The following is a 16,616-nucleotide window of genomic DNA, read 5'->3' on the forward strand; positions in this document are numbered from 1 at the left end:
CCAAAATATGAAAATTTGGTCAATGTCCTGTCAAAACCGAATAATTGGGTAAGACAGAATCTGTTTGGCAATCAGGAAAACCTGCACGACACCATCTTGTGAATGGCAACAAGACTCCATTTTAGAAAACAAAGCTTACACAAGCGCCATTTTGTCAAAAATACATAGTACACAATCCACAGTGAAAAATTGATAAAAGTAGCAATTTTGCTACTCACAACGCAAAGTTGCTAAAAAGTAGCACGAACAGCTTTTTAAAAATCTTCCCCTAATACCTACCGATGGTGTTTAGCAGACATAAAATAACTTTGCAACACATTAAAATCACCACAGACTTATATTTGAGCAGTAGCAAAGTAGTGGTGTTTTCCCTGCATTCACATTAACACATACGCGATGTAGCAAATTAGTGGTGTTTTCCCTGCACTTCATGTTAAACATAGGACAATGCAAAATAGCGATTTAGACGCACAGCCAGCATTTTAGTGACCTTTCCCAAACCCATACTGTCATGCTCACACACATACACAGAAGCCTTTCCAACTTAGTGCTGGTAGCTAAGTGCCCCACAGACCCTCAAACGCACAGCGCAATTTAGTGTCATTTCTCCCCGCATACACATTTAAAAGCAATGGTCCCGCAGCGCAAAAGGAATGATTATTACTTGGTTTAATCGCAATGTCAGCATATAAAGAAATGAATGTTTTCTGTAACTATGGCTTAGTAAATGACAATTGGACCGTGTTTGGTGCCGTACTGATCTACTCTGTTCTCACAGCATTTCAGTGGCATCGGTGAGAAGATCAGAACATGCGGCTATGAAATATGAGTGTTATAGAGAGAATAACATCTTGAAATGTTGTATGCCATAGTTAGATTAGATTTATTATGCAGCGGGAAGGTGAACACAATCAGGCTGTTAGAGGCTGGGTTGTGTCTTTGCACTGACCTATGAATTGTACCGTAATGGAAGAAGCAAGAAGAGGAACCAATGAGTACCTGCCAACGTATTCTATTGTATTACCCAGTACGGGTATATATGTGAGTGCTCTGAAACAAGATGCCAGTCTGCGGTGTTCCTGTTATGCTGTTCGACGGAGGTGTCATTATTGATGCCAGTATCTGGTCCCAGAGCGCACGCGAATGTATTGACTGTACCTTATGACCTAACGTTTGTACAATTATTTTGCGCTCATTGTTAGATCATAGCATGGTAACATCTGAACTTTTACCTGAATAATAATCTTTAGCGCGTTGGACCGTTATTCAACTGTCTTAGAGTTTTATTAATGGTATAATTAAACACAGCGCTAATTAGCAACATCTTGTGGTTTTAGAAGGTATAGGCAGGTTTTGTCTTAGAGGATCTAGACAGGTGAATCTTAGAGGTTTATAGGCAGGAATGTACTAAAGGTTTATTTACGATTCAACAGTCCCAATATTTATGCACCTGACTGAATATATGTTCATGGAAGAACGGGCTATATTTTTGAAGATCTAGAGACTAGCAAGAACATCTTACTATATATGCAATATATAGACGACTTGTTCATGTTGTGAACAGGTGGTAAGGAACGGTTTGAAAAACTAATGCAATCTATTAATGCTAGAAACTCTCCAATTAAACTTACTTATCACTATAGTGACCATACTCTTAATTATCTAGATGTCCAAGTGACCCTTCAGGATGGACACATTGTGACAGGGTTGTACTCTAAACCCACTGACCGGAACACCCTTCTAGCAGCTTCCAGTTATCATCCAAAACCCCTTATCAAGGGGCTACCCGAATCACAAATGTTAAGAGTAGCAAGAATCACTAGTGATGTTTCTCAAATTAAAGGGGCACTGGACAAAATCATTGATAAATTTGAGGTAAGGGGTTATCATCTACCCTTACTAAAAAACAAAGGGATGAATTCCTATTACTCCAACGTGAAGAATTACTTCATTCACATCCTAAAAATAAAACAGAAGTTATCCCATGGAAATTGGAACATCAAACCAGCAGCCCAGTGGTACAGCGAGCCACAAGTGCCTTATGGTCCATAGTGGCCACGGATAAAGATTTAAAGTGTTTCAAAAATAAACGACCCATGGCATGCTACACATGGGGATGTAGTATTAAGGACACTGTAGTACACACAGATATTACAGGCTTCAAGAATATACAACAGGACACACGATTTTTTCGGACACGCGCCCCTGGATGCTACCAGTGTGCAAACAGCACTATGTGCAGACACATGTTAACAGGATCTAACACCTTCACAAGGATAAGGAATACTGTATCAACTTTGTACTTACTTGCACATCATCCTTTTGTTGTCTATTTGATTGTGTGCCCCTGCGAACAGTGTTATGTCGGCAAAACCACAAGGACTGTAGGGAACGCATGGCTTTGCATCGTGCGACCATCAAAGCGGCATTGACTAAGCACACCTCACATCAGCCAATTGCCAGACATTTCTTGCAATACAAGCATCCTCTAGCATCTTTAAAACACATAATCATTGATCATGTGCCAACCTCTCTGTGAGGGGGGGGGACAGAGGAGGACGTTTACTACGGTTAGAGGCTATGTGGATACACAGACTTAATACCATGCATCCAGGTGGTCTGAATGAAAAATTACCTTTAAGTGTATTTCTGTAATATATATATTTTAGGATTCATTAAGCATGATACTTACTAATACCCTGTCACTACTATTTTGTATATTTCTCACTCTTTTTTTTCCCTGATGATGTATCTTCTCTTTTCAAGCTATGGTGTTATCATTTATTGAGTGTTACGATTTTCATTTTGTTTATGAGGTTCATGTCTTAATATTAGACCACTTCCAATATGTACTGCACCATGATCACCATGTATCACATCTTTGTTACAATGTTTCCCTCGTTGACAGCTGGCTGCGGGCCGGGGAGACGAAGCGGCCAATTTGATTGCTGGTTGCTTGGTAACTAGTCGGCTCCAGAGTGACGTCATCAGTTGGGGACTCCAGCGCCACGTGCATGGCTCTGCAGCACCCCTTCTCTGACTCGGCCTGCTCCAGCGTCAAGGAGGGATGTTATTTAAGTAAGACATTTTCTACTTCTTTTTTCGTGATGTGAGATTGTCATTTTGCATTGCTAGCCTTGAGGAAAGGGTCCTGTGAGATCCTGAAACGTCAGCAGTATTCAGCATGCAATAAAGAATTCATCTTGATTTATTACAAAGTCCAGGAGTGCCACTGTCTCTTTGCAAGTGTAACCCCACCAATTCTAAGGATGGTAGCTATATATGTATATATTTTATCCTTATATTGTGTGCCTCCACCCAGGCTATTTTATAAGGGCTATCCTAGGGTTGCCCTAATATATAATTTGTATAATGAAATGTTTTGTTTGGATTCAAATATTTACACAGTACTTATAAATCGACATTTATACATTGCACTTAAATCAACACCTGTCTCCTTTCTTCCTTCACAGCTTCCCAATGAAAGACGTCCATCAGATACCTTAAGGTAAGTAGTTCTATACACGGTTATTGTTTTTATACATATATTGTCATCATCATATATTAGGCCTTACAAAGTGTACGCATAAATATACAGGTAATATCACAATACAATTCCCATGAACATTCCCTCCCCATGCAATAAATCTGCTATACTGTAATGAAAACTATACTGATGGATTTCTGTAAATAACATTCACAGTTAAAATATATAATAGTCAATTCTGTGAATGAGAATAAATGAAGATGAGTCTATATCAAGAGTCCTGTCTCTTCAACTAAAATGTCTTAGTCCTAAAGAGTAGAATCCAGGATTATCCTAGGCAAAAGAATAAGTTTATAGGATGAGCCCCAGATTTATCCAAGTTTATGCTTCCTTTTAGGGCTTATATATATGTACGGAAATCCCCTGACTCTGTAATTTACATAAAGATATACATATAAGTCTCTAGAGTGTAGTAGCCAGTGCTTTATCTACTGCAATACTCCTACTCTGAATTCCAAACTTGAGATAAGAATTCACACTGTACTATAGACGTGTAAAGTCTTGCTGCAATTGTATCCTTCTTCTATTTGATACTTTTCTCCTGCGTTGGCTATACAGGTGCATATAGCAGTATTATATCCCTTAATTCATAGTGCCTTGCTGACAAGAAAGGGATTCTCTCTGATATATCCCCTGCTGTATACTTATAAATTATGCCAGTCTGCTTTACTAATGATGCTTGTAAGTGTGGTGTGGGGCTTTATAGTACTCACAACCACTGTAGCCACTGCTGAAGTGCTGGCTACACTCCGTAGCTCTCAGGCTGTCAGCGTATCTCCAGCTCCTGCTCACACATCAGGGTCCGCCTCTCCTTCTCTCCGCCTCCTGCGTGACCTCAGATCAGGGGATGTCCCTTCCGATGATGCGGCTTCCTGTTACTGCTTATCGCTGGGGCCAAGCCAGAACACACAGCTCTATCTCCGGCAAACACGAAGGTAATGCCCACTCTGGCTTCAGTGCTGGAGCTCCCAGCCGCTGCCGCTACTAGCGCTCACTCCTAAAGTAGCGCTAGAGAGACTCCCAGCATGAGCACTGTTGGGGGAACTGCAGATTGGACTCTGCGCTGTGCCAGCATCCCTATATCCCCCACAGCACGAGCATCCCTACCGCACCCAACTGCCACTGGCCACCTAACTGCCACTGGTCAGAGCTCATGCCATTTCTGGCACTTTCTAAACTACCTCGTGCCGCTGCACTGGCTAATACCCCAGACCTATATGTTCACAATACGGAAATGTAATTACATACATTTATATTATTTACATTCATTTCTCTATAATGATTATAGTATAAACCTATTATTAAACATTCAGAATTTATATATTAACCCTTGTGTGTGTCCTGTACCACTGGCCTATATTCATGTATTTTTTTAGCCATAAATTCATATGGCTACATTCTCCCCCTGGTGATCTCATTATTAAACAGATCACCACAAAATTCCTATTTATGCATAAGGGCATCCACTTCTCCCTTCCTCATGATATCCAAAGTAGGGCCAGGAAAGTACAATATTAGGATTTACAACTCTAGGAGTGTTCCTGGGATTCCCTAATTGATCATATGTAAAGATAAGAGGGGGTCTTAATTGTCTCTTAGGCCTTTCTAAAATACTTTCCCTTCCACTATAAAGAATGCTTTCTTCTATATCCTTCTCATTATTTCCAAAAGAATTGTTATCAGGAGAAATAAATTCTTCTTCCATGGTATCAGAATAACAAAGGTCACGTGAGCTATATCCTTCAGGTTCAGAAAGTAATTATCATTCACGCTATCTTTGTAGTAACAGCCAGGACCTTTCCCATCCTCCTCATTTCCTTCGCTATCCTCCTCCAGTGGCTGGTCATTACTTTGGACCTCTACTAGTTTCTTCATTCTATTTGCTGACTTACAGTGGGAGAGTTTGTCTTCCTTAACAAATTTATCCATTCGTACATCTCGCCCTATAGGGAGTATGTGCTGTCTATGATAGGTAAGTATGATATCAGATCCATCCTCAGGCTTAAGCCGGTAAACTGGTAGACCCGAGAATTTCTCTATTACTACATATCGATTTTCTCTCCATCGATTTGCAATTTTTAATTTCTTTGGTTGTCCTAAATGTCTGATGAGTACTCTATCACCTGGAGATAATTCCTGATCTCTGACCTTCCTGTCATAATAGGTTTTGTTTTTCTCTCCAAGCTTTCTAGCTGCCTTATTAGCTAGATCATATGCTTTATTCAACTCCTCTCTTAACTCTCGGACATACTGAGTGTGGGAAGTAGAAGTTCATCCACCAGGAGAGATCCCCATACAGATATCAATTGGTAATTTGGCCTCTCTCCCAAACATCAGAAAGTAAAGTGTCATTCCAGTAGCTTAATTCTTGGTACAGTTGTACGCATGTACTTATAAACTGTTTCCATCTGTACTTATCTAAGGGATTTAGAGTCCCTAACATGTTTAACATAGTACGATTGAATCTCTCCGGCTGGGGATCACCCTGAGGGTGGTACGGAGTAGTCCTAGATTTGGAAATGCCACAGACATAACACAGTTCCTTTATCAGACGGCTCTCGAAGTCCCTGCCCTGATCTGAATGTATTCTGTTAGGTAGTCCATAGTGTATGAAGAACTTATCGCAAAGGGTTCTTGCTACTGTAAAAGCTTTTTGATTTGGAGTTACATTGGCTTGTGCATACCTGGTAAAGTGATCAGTGACAATCAGTATGTTGCATTTCTTTCCTTTTTCTACTTCTAAAGTCAGATAATCAATGCACACCAGATCCATTGGTCCATTACTCTGAATATTTACTAAAGGAGCTTTACGAGTAGGCAAGGATTTACTTACAACACAATTTCCGCAGTTCTTACAATAGTTCTCAATCTCACCCCTCATTTCAGGCCAATAAAATCTATCCGAAATTAGTCCTAAGGTTTTTTCAAAACCCAGGTGTCCATGATTGTCATGTAATGCCTGTAGGATAACTGGACGTAGTTTCTTTGGTAAGACTATCTGAAGGGATTTTCTTTCCTTCGTTTTAGCATTCCAGCATAACAATCCATTTTTTAAAACTAAGTTTTTCCGTTGCCTCAATAATAATTGCACCTCCTGTGTCCATGGTTGGCAACTTGGAAGGTGAGTATTCTGGGTCATCTGCATCTGTGCTATGACATGTCTAATACTGGGATCATGTTGTTCTTCAATTAATTGCTGATGTTTCATTCTTGGTACTCCCTCCAACTCTACCAGACTAAGCCAGCAATAAGAAAGTGGTATAGCCGCTCCCATTGCACCTAGACTGCTTATTAGTTCTTGCCCTCCATTTCCCACTTTCATCATTTGACACATTCCTTTTATATCTCCTGTAGGAACTTCTACCCACTCCTCCTCATTGAAAGTCACAGACTGATTAGGAATTCGTGATAGCGAGTCAGCATCTATATTGTTTATACCTGGTCTATATTTCAGTTTAAAATTGTACAAGGCCAATGCTGATAACCACCTGTGTCCAGTTGCATCCAGTCGGGCAGTGGTTTGATTGTATGTTAATGGGTTATTATCAGTCAGTACTTCAAAAAACACTCCGTATAAATAGTCATGGAATTTTTCAACTATACACCACTTTAACGCTAGAAACTCTAGTTTGTGAGTGGGATATCTTTTTTCACTTTTTGAAAGTCCCCGACTGACGAAAGAGATAGGCCTCATTTCTTCTTGCTGTTTTTGATACAGTACTCCCCCCTATCCCCCCTTGAGAGGCATCAGAGTGAAGGGTATACGGTAGATTAGGGTCTGCATATGCTAACACAGGCGCTTGAGTTAAACAACTTTTAAGCTTAAGAAAAGCCCCTTCACATTCCTGTGTCCACCGATCTCCAAATGGTTCATTAGGCCGGTGATATGATTCAGAGCTATTATTTTTCTTTCCCGACTCTCCTAATTTAGTGTTCTTCACAGGGGGGTAACCTTTTGTCAAATCAGTTAATGGTTTGGCAATGGTTGAATACTGTGGCACAAATCTGCGATAGTATCCACAGAAACCTAAAAATGACCGCAGTTCCTTTAATTTTGTAGAATGGGGCCAATTATTTACTGCCTCGACCTTGGATGGGTCTGTAGCTATCCCGTTATGACTAACAATGTGTCCATGGTACTTTACTGAGGATTGACACACATGACATTTATCCACCGACAATTTTAGTCCTCCTTCTATTAGCCGATCTAGAACTTTGAGTAAACGAGTGTTATGTTCCTCCAAAGTACTGCCAAACACGATTATGTCGTCAAGGTAAACTATTACTTCCCTATAGTTCATATCTCTGACTATTCTGTCCATTGTCCTCTGAAATGTAGCTGGGGCTCCCTTGATTCCTTGCGGCATCATCAAAAACTCAAAGAACCCCAACGGACAAATAAAAGCGGTCTTTTCTCTATCATTGGGACTCATAGGTATCTGATAAAATCCGCTCCTGAGGTCCAAAACGGAGAACCAGTTGCTTCCCTGGAGACAATCCAAAGCCTCATCTATTCGAGGCACTGTATATTGGTCAGGTATAGTACGCTGATTAAGAGTCCTATAGTCTATACACATCCTTACTTTCCCACTTTTCTTTCTGGCCACCACAATAGGGGATGCATAGGGACTACGAGACTCTATAATCACCTGATACTCTAGCAATCCTTTCAAATGATGCCGGACATCATCGAAATCAGCAGGCGCTATTCTGCGGGAACGCTCTCTGAACGGGGTTTCATCATTAAGTCTGATACTATGCTCAACCCCTTTGGCTTTACCTAAATCCCAGTCTCCAGCAGAAAAAAACCTGGGCCCTCTTCTGTATTTCAGTTATTAATTCTTCTTGTTTAATAGGAATATCACTTCCTTGGAAACAAGTAATAAATTGATTAGACTCTTCCCCCTTTTCTACTTGTAGAGTCAAAACATGGGATCCAGACCCTCTATCCTCATTTTTGCACCACTCTGAGAGGCAATGGTATAGTTTGGTGTTAGTACCCATGATTATGGGTAAATTATCTCTCCTTTCTGAGATTTCTGGGCAAATTAATGCAACAAATGGTACATGCAATTTCCCTTCTACTGGATCTGTGATTTCCAAGGTCACCGGTACGTATCCTAGATATGGGTACTTCTCTGCACTCAGTCCCCAAATGACTAATCCATTTAATGGCTGAATTTGAACTTCAGACAAGTTTTCATTATACCAAGATTCAAAAATGATAGAGACCTGTGAGCCACTATCCAACAGAATTTCACATGGATGTCTATTTATTCTTGCTGACATCATGGGGGAGGGTCCCATTAAACCATCAGGTAGGATCCCACTCCATCATGTACTCCCCATGGCACTCAAGCTAATTTCTAGGGGGCCTGTGTGGGGGTCACAGACCTCCCCCGACCGTTTCCCGGCTTGCTACAGTCACTATTACCAAAGGTACCAGAGGTGTTATTGTTGGTTCCAGGGTTCTGACTGCATTGATATGCTCGATGCCCCATCTGTCCACATCTAAAGCATCCTCTAGTTATAGGCCTAACCCCTCTACCCATACCTCTACTAGGCATTAATGAAGATACTCCTCTGGGAGGGGGCATTGAAGTTTGCGAAATTATGAATTGGTCAATTTTTTTATTCTGCTCCTCCATTAGCTTAATTATTTTTTCTTCAAATGACTGTTGTTCAAGAGCAGGTACTACTACCTTAACTTTCTTTATTGTACGTTCCCGCATATCTATGAGCATTTCATCCTGTTTTATCTCCTTCATAAGCTCATTAAAAGAGGGTGGGGTTTTCTTAATTTTGGAGCATCTAATTTTTTGTGCCACTGGGTCAGTGGTCAAAGCACACCTCAAAAGTTGTTTCATTCGATTTTCATCGATATCCTCTTTTTTTTAATCCCTTTTTCTCTACTATTTTATACAGCAATTTATCTAGTCTAAATAGATATACACTTAATTTCTCCCCAGGTTCCTGAAAAGTATGGTGCAACCTGGAAATGAGATCTCCCACATCTTCCAGGGTTCCGTAGGCATAGTCCAATGCCTCGAAATAAGTTTCAATAGTGGCGTCTGGATTACTACGCCGGGTGGCCTGTATAACTCCCATTGCAGGTCCCCTAAGGCTCTCCACCACTCTGTTTCTTAATATAGTCGGGACATTTCCACTCCTCGGATTGTTGTATGGCCGCCTCCCTCCAGGCTTCAAAAGTTTCCTCCCCTACGGGAACTGGTTGAATGCCTGAGAAGATTCTTAGTCTACGATAGCTGCCTTCATAGTGCCACCTTTCTAGCTGAGTTACAACCCTATCTATTATGGTCTCAAATTGGCTTCCTAATTTTTCATTATTTATGTTACTATCCTTTTCTCCATTATTCCCCTGGTCAACATTATCTCCAACAGAATTGGGGTCAATTAATAAGGGAGATGATTCAGCCGCTTCATCTTCTCCACTACTAGGCCAAATAATATTCCATCTCCTTCCTGACATGCTGTCCGCCACCATCATCATTGGGATTAGATTTGGGTTTAAATCTCTCTGTCTCTATCAATATTACGCACACCAATCCCAAATCTCCCCTCCATTTATCTATAATATGTGGCTGTATAACCCCATATAATGATTTTACTTGTTTTGTAATATATAGTCATCAGTAAATTCTGAAAAGTTTCCACCTACTCCAAAACACTGTTTAGGGTTTACTCCTTTCCTATGGCACCATGCCCTTAAATCTGCTCCGCTAAAATACTCCATTTCTCCTGATTGTAGATCTCCACCAATTCTAAGGATGGTAGCTATATATGTATATATTTTATCCTTATATTGTGTTCCTCCACCTAGGCTATTTTATAAGGGCTATCCTAGGGTTGCCCTAATATATAATTTGTATAATGAAATGTTTTGTTTGGATTCAAATATTTACACAGTACTTATAAATCGACATTTATACATTGCACTTAAATCAACACCTGTCTCCTTTCTTCCTTCACAGCTTCCCAATGAAAGGCCTTACAAAGTATATGCATAAATATACAGGTAATATCACAATACAATTCCCATGAACATTCCCTCCCCGTGCAATAAATCCGCTATACTGTAATGAAAACTATACTGATGGATTTCTGTAAATAACATTCACAGTTAAAATATATAATAGTCAATTCTGTGAATGAGAATAAATGAAGATGAGTCTATATCAAGAGTCCTGTCTCTTCAACTAAAATGTCTTAGTCCTAAAGAGTAGAATCCAGGATTATCCTAGGCAAAAGAATAAGTTTATAGGATGAGCCCCAGATTTATCCAAGTTTATGCTTCCTTTTAGGGCTTATATATATGTACGGAAATCCCCTGACTCTGTAATTTACATAAAGATATACATATAAGTCTCTAGAGTGTAGTAGCCAGTGCTTTATTTACTGCAATACTCCTACTCTGAATTCCAAACTTGAGATAAGAATTCACACTGTACTATAGACGTGTAAAGTCTTGCTGCAATTGTATCCTTCTTCTATTTGATACTTTTCTCCTGCGTTGGCTATACAGGTGCATATAGCAGTATTATATCCCTTAATTCATAGTGCCTTGCTGACAAGAAAGGGATTCTCTCTGATATATCCCCTGCTGTATACTTATAAATTATGCCAGTCTGCTTTACTAATGATGCTTGTAAGTGTGGTGTGGGGCTTTATAGTACTCACAACCACTGTAGCCACTGCTGAAGTGCTGGCTACACTCCGTAGCTCTCAGGCTGTCAGCGTATCTCCAGCTCCTGCTCACACATCAGGGTCCGCCTCTCCTTCTCTCCGCCTCCTGCGTGACCTCAGATCAGGGGATGTCCCTTCCGATGATGCGGCTTCCTGTTACTGCTTACCGCTGGGGCCAAGCCAGAACACACAGCTCTATCTCCGGCAAACACAAAGGTAATGCCCACTCTGGCTTCAGTGCTGGAGCTCCCGGCCGCTGCCGCTACTAGCGCTCACTCCTAAAGTAGCGCCAGAGAGACTCCCAGCATGAGTACAGTTGGGGGAACTGCAGACTAGACTCTGCGCTGCGCCAGCATCCCTATATCCCCCGCAGCACGAGCATCCCTACCGCACCCAACTGCCACTGGTCAGAGCTCATGCCATTTCTGGCACTTTCTAAACTACCTCGTGCCGCTGCACTGGCTAATACCCCAGACCTATATGTTCACAATACGGAAATGTAATTACATACATTTATATTATTTACATTCATTTCTCTATAATGATTATAGTATAAACCTATTATTAAACATTCAGATAATTTATATATTAACCCTTGTGTGTGTCCTGTACCACTGGCCTATATTCATGTATTTTTTTAGCCATAAATTCATATGGCTACACAAGTACTACCAGTATCTATGCAGAGGGCACCATGGCCTTGAGGAACTTTTTATTGAGTGTCGGTACATTATTGGATTATATATGTAATTAAAATGAACACTGGCACGCAAATTTTTAGGTTCCTTATGTGAATTAAGTCATATATTGTTGAAGAAAGTGGTGATACTTTGTGAGAAAAACACTCCTGATAATAACAGGTGGCAGCAGTCTTCTAGTGATCCTTGTGGCAATGGGAAGATGGGTGCTGAAAAATAAGTGACGTGCGCCTAATAGTGTAGTATTTAAAGTAAAGCAATCTGTGCTCCAAGGTAAATAATGTTGCGTACCAAAAATTAAATGTTTTAAAGCTTATCTGATGTCCTGGTAGCACTCCTATGGTCAGGAAGCACGTGATGCCAATGTAATCTGGATACTAGTCCAAGGGATGAAAACCACTTGAATAAACCTTAAAAAGAGGGCTTACATCAAGCCCATAAACACAATATGGTGTAGTATTTTCTGATGCAAACATGATAGACAGTGGACGTATGTAAATCTGCGTACCAGATAATGCAATATATAGTGCATATAAGAATGTCACTCCTTCCTGTTCCCAGTGTTTCAAAGACCAACTTCCAGCTTCATAAACCAGGCATATCGGGCCTCAGACCATAAAAAATGGAGAACACTCTCCGTAAATGATCATATTAGACCACTTCCAATATGTACTGCACCATGATCACCATGTATCACATTTTTGTTACAATGTTTCCCTCGTTGACAGCTGGCTGCTGGCCGGGGAGACGAAGCGCCCGATTTGCTTGCTGGTTGCTTGGTAACCAGTCGGCTCCAGAGTGACATCATCAGTTGGGGACTCCAGCGCCACGTGCTTGGCTCTGCAGCACCCCTTGTCTGACTCTGCCTGCTCCAGCGTCAAGGAGGGATGTTATTTAAGGTAAGAAATTTTCTACTTTTTTCGTTATGTGAGATTGTCATTTTGCATTGCTAGCCTTGAGGAAAGGGTCCTGTTAGATCCTAAAAGGTCAGCAGTATTCAGCATGCAATAAAGAATTCATCTTGATTTATTACGAAGTCCAGGAGTACCGCTGTCCCTCTTTGCAAGTAATATATATAACAATTGGCTAATTGGCTTCAATCCACGCCACTCAAGCATCTTCAGTGGGTGCCTTTGGTATGTGACCACACTCCCATCTATCTATCTCATATTATAAAGGGGCATAGGTGGGTAGAAGTGACAATATCTTTCCTCTTCAGGCTGGAAATCATATGCACGATATTCAAGCAACCTGGCACGTGTATATATGAGGAATCTTTCATATAGAGTAATTATTCTCCCTGTTTACTATGAAATAGTAGAGACAATGCCGAGCTGTACAAGAAACTTTTTTTTGATACAGGTGAAACTGACACTTGGTCACAAATTCTCTCCGGTGCCAAAGCTCATATCTCCAGCATTCAGGCTGTGGCATCAGGGAACTTTACTTATCCAGGGCCTTTAGTAGAGGATTTGAAGAACTCCTGTCTTTCAGAATAAAGCAACATGACATATTTCTGCTGTGCTGACTGTTCCTTGCCAGCTTTGAGGCATACTGTCCTTGCTCACTGTTCCTGTGATAATCTGAAATCCTTGCACCTCTTCCTTCTCCCATCTTCCCTTATACAATTTCTTGTGAATATGTGAAGTCATGTGTAGTGATGAAAGGGTTAACAATGTAGGCAGTGTGCCTAAAATTAGACATTTGTCCTAGACAGCAGATTAAAATTAAAAGGTGATTTTCACCTTCAAGCTCCGTTTTGCAAATCTCCAGCTAACACGTCTCCCTTTACTGGGACACCCACTGTTTACGAGGCGCAGCAATCACCAGTACTACTTTGTACTGAGGACCTCTGCTGGATACTTGGTGTAAGACAATAGCAGAGCCAATGATAAGTAGGCATCCAACACACATTGGTAAAACAGCATTCTGACTGAATATACAATAAGGGATAGGCTACCATTTTAGGATGCGGCATTGGCCTGCTACATGCCAGGGCTTAAAAGCTGTGAAGGACGAAGATAGGCCTAATGCTTACCCATGCTGTGGGGCAAACAGGCCTATATTATTCAGAGCCGTAAGTAGACTTTTTGGTGCCTGTGCCAGAGAGAGCATTGGCGCCCCTCTCCCCTATTTTTTAAATAGGGACATAAGATAGAGTACCTGAAAAAGGGCCAGGGAAGAGATAATAGAAGCCAGGAGATGCTGGGGATAAAAGAAGAGGAATCTACAAGTGAGAATAATAATAAACAGGAAAATTGACAGGCCCAAACAGTGCCTCCTGCCCTGCGGTGCCCTGTGCCATGGCACTGGTCGTACTACCCTAGTTATGACCCTGATATTATTGCCAATTTGTCATAAGAGGTGTTGTTGTGCCAGGCCTCTTAGGGTTCCCCTATAAAGTAGAGTTGTCCCTAAAGAAAGTTTGTTGCACAGTGGGCCTTACTAGTTCCTGATGCCTGGAGAGGCAACATTAGGGGACATTGTTAGCTCTTGCCTTCCACTACTGATGCTGGCTTGGCATAATCCTCAGTTTGCCTCAGTGATCTTCTTTGGCTTGATCCCGCCACTCTATACATTTCCCCACTTCTTCTAACATCCTCTTTGAAGATCCTCTCTTGGCTGTTGACTGCATCCCTTCAGTGTTACGTATATTTGAGACATAAATGAAGCCTGAACGATCCGGCATGTTACAGATGTCCTCACTCATCAGCCCCTCTTGGCATGCCTGGTCCCGTGAGACTGCGCTAGGCATCTTTTGTTACGTCTTATTTGGCAGAAAATGCGTCTAAGTTGCAATGTGTTGTGTCTAGGAGACTGTGTTGATTAATTTGATGTGACACTTGTATATCTGTGTGCAAATAAGTCAATCAGCATGTGATACAGCGGCCACAGCTTTTTTCCACATTAAGTTCTGTTTACAGTCTCAGTCGCACACAGATATACATATGTCCTAGTCACATCGCATTGTGACTTAGACGCATTTTCACAAAAAATAAAGACGCTCGACATTAGCCGAGTTTCACAGGACCTGACGCCTCACTAACGCCAGGCATATTGCACTGCATTGCGTATTGAGACTAAAAGAGCAAGGACACATCTGTAGATGAAAATCTGGTTAATGAAATTGCCAGTATGCAGCGTTCTAACAGTATGTTTTGTCTCTTTCCACCATGCACATTTCTGTTCCAGAACTGCAATGTGGCTGTACGCTAGAAGGCTGAGCAATAACTTTCCATATTAAACAAAGATTTGCCCTTAAGGGCACAACACAAGAAAACTGCAGATACATTTTGTCTTTGGTAGTTTGCTCATGTTGCATTACATGTAGACTGCAACAAGTGAAAAGTACAGTGTATATAATCTTTAACACTGCATCACAAGACTCAGATTATACATGGAAATAAGAAGCAAAATAATTTCATCATAAGGTGTGTAGAGGGTTCTTCATGGTCACAGCAGTAATACTGTTTAATGCCCTAACAGAACATGTTAATTATTGCACACAGTGCTAAAGAATTGCTTGGATGTCATTTAAAAATTATATCAATTTGTATTTTGCTATAAATGTTATTAAATCACAATGTTATTTTTACTTTTGGAACCGGGGAGGTGTTTTTCCCTGTTTCCATCTGCCTTTAGTTTCTATTGCTGTAAGGATGACCTCTTGTTCACCTTCATGGCGATCTTCCAAGAAATGTTCCCTATCTTGACTTTCCAAAAGGACACAGCAAGCTTGTGGTCAATAAATGTAATAAAAATATGTACTTTTGATTAAACTAAATACCTATTTGTTGTTAGTAAACAAGACAATGACCATATTTGACAAGGTCTGTTCCTACCACCTTCCGCATTCATGATGTGTCCTGACATCCTCACCCCACTTAATACCGCTGGCTACCTTCTCCCAGTATACATTATTACAGTATGTGTTCTCATGCTCTCACTATCCCTTTACCCTCCCTTCCTACTACCTTTCATCTCAGCACCTCTTCCCCTTCAGTGGGTTTCACACTAATTTGTGTGGCAGTGGAGCTGTTCCTTTCTGGAAGTTAACTCTTACGGTACCTTACAAACATGCTGGAAGTTTTCCTCTCTTCCCACGCGTGACGGTGTTCTTATATGTTCATGGAAGTAACATGTATTGTTATACTAGTGACAACATTTCAGTGACTTCAACGCCACACAATGCTTAATCTTAGAAATAAAGATTGAATCATTCTCAATGCCTTGAGAAGATATCGTGCACATTAATTGTATTTCTGCAAAACACTGTTTCATCAGCACTATGTAATACAGCTTCTAAGAAAGTATAGTTATTTAGCTAAATCCAGCTATCGTTTAGAATTCATTCAATCCATGTCATTGCTTATAATTACCTGAAACCATGTCTTTATTTCTTTACCATTTCAGTGCTCAGAGCACAATTTTCAGTATCAAAATGTATAATTTTTAGGTATGTATGTAAAATCGGTGGCAGACACTGATGCGCTAATACTTTCATTTTGATTTATTTATTTTTTTTTGCGATTTTCAATATTTTTTTAAATAAAAATAGGTTTGGAAATAAAGAAGCAAAAAGAGAAATCTTTACATCTTATGGCGTACCACAGATCAGAGACGTAACTAGGGTTGATGGTGCCTGGGGCAAATAAAAATATGGCGAC

General features: G+C 40.6%; 1 long non-coding RNA gene across 1 annotated transcript in view; it reads left to right on the forward strand.

The window, feature by feature from the left end:
- Window positions 1–16,323, forward strand: part of LOC148540723 (uncharacterized) — a 52,535-nt gene extending 36,212 nt beyond the window's left edge. The window contains exons 2-5 of the long non-coding RNA XR_015868713.1: window positions 3,474–3,508; window positions 10,540–10,583; window positions 12,678–12,848; window positions 15,142–16,323. This is a non-coding gene — a long non-coding RNA (uncharacterized LOC148540723). The remainder of the gene's footprint in view (window positions 1–3,473; window positions 3,509–10,539; window positions 10,584–12,677; window positions 12,849–15,141) is intronic.
- Window positions 16,324–16,616: the final 293 nt, after the last annotated feature.

This window comes from Taudactylus pleione, unplaced genomic scaffold, assembly GCF_031769625.1.
Source record: "Taudactylus pleione unplaced genomic scaffold, aTauple2 ptg000018l, whole genome shotgun sequence".
NCBI lineage: Eukaryota > Metazoa > Chordata > Amphibia > Anura > Myobatrachidae > Taudactylus > Taudactylus pleione.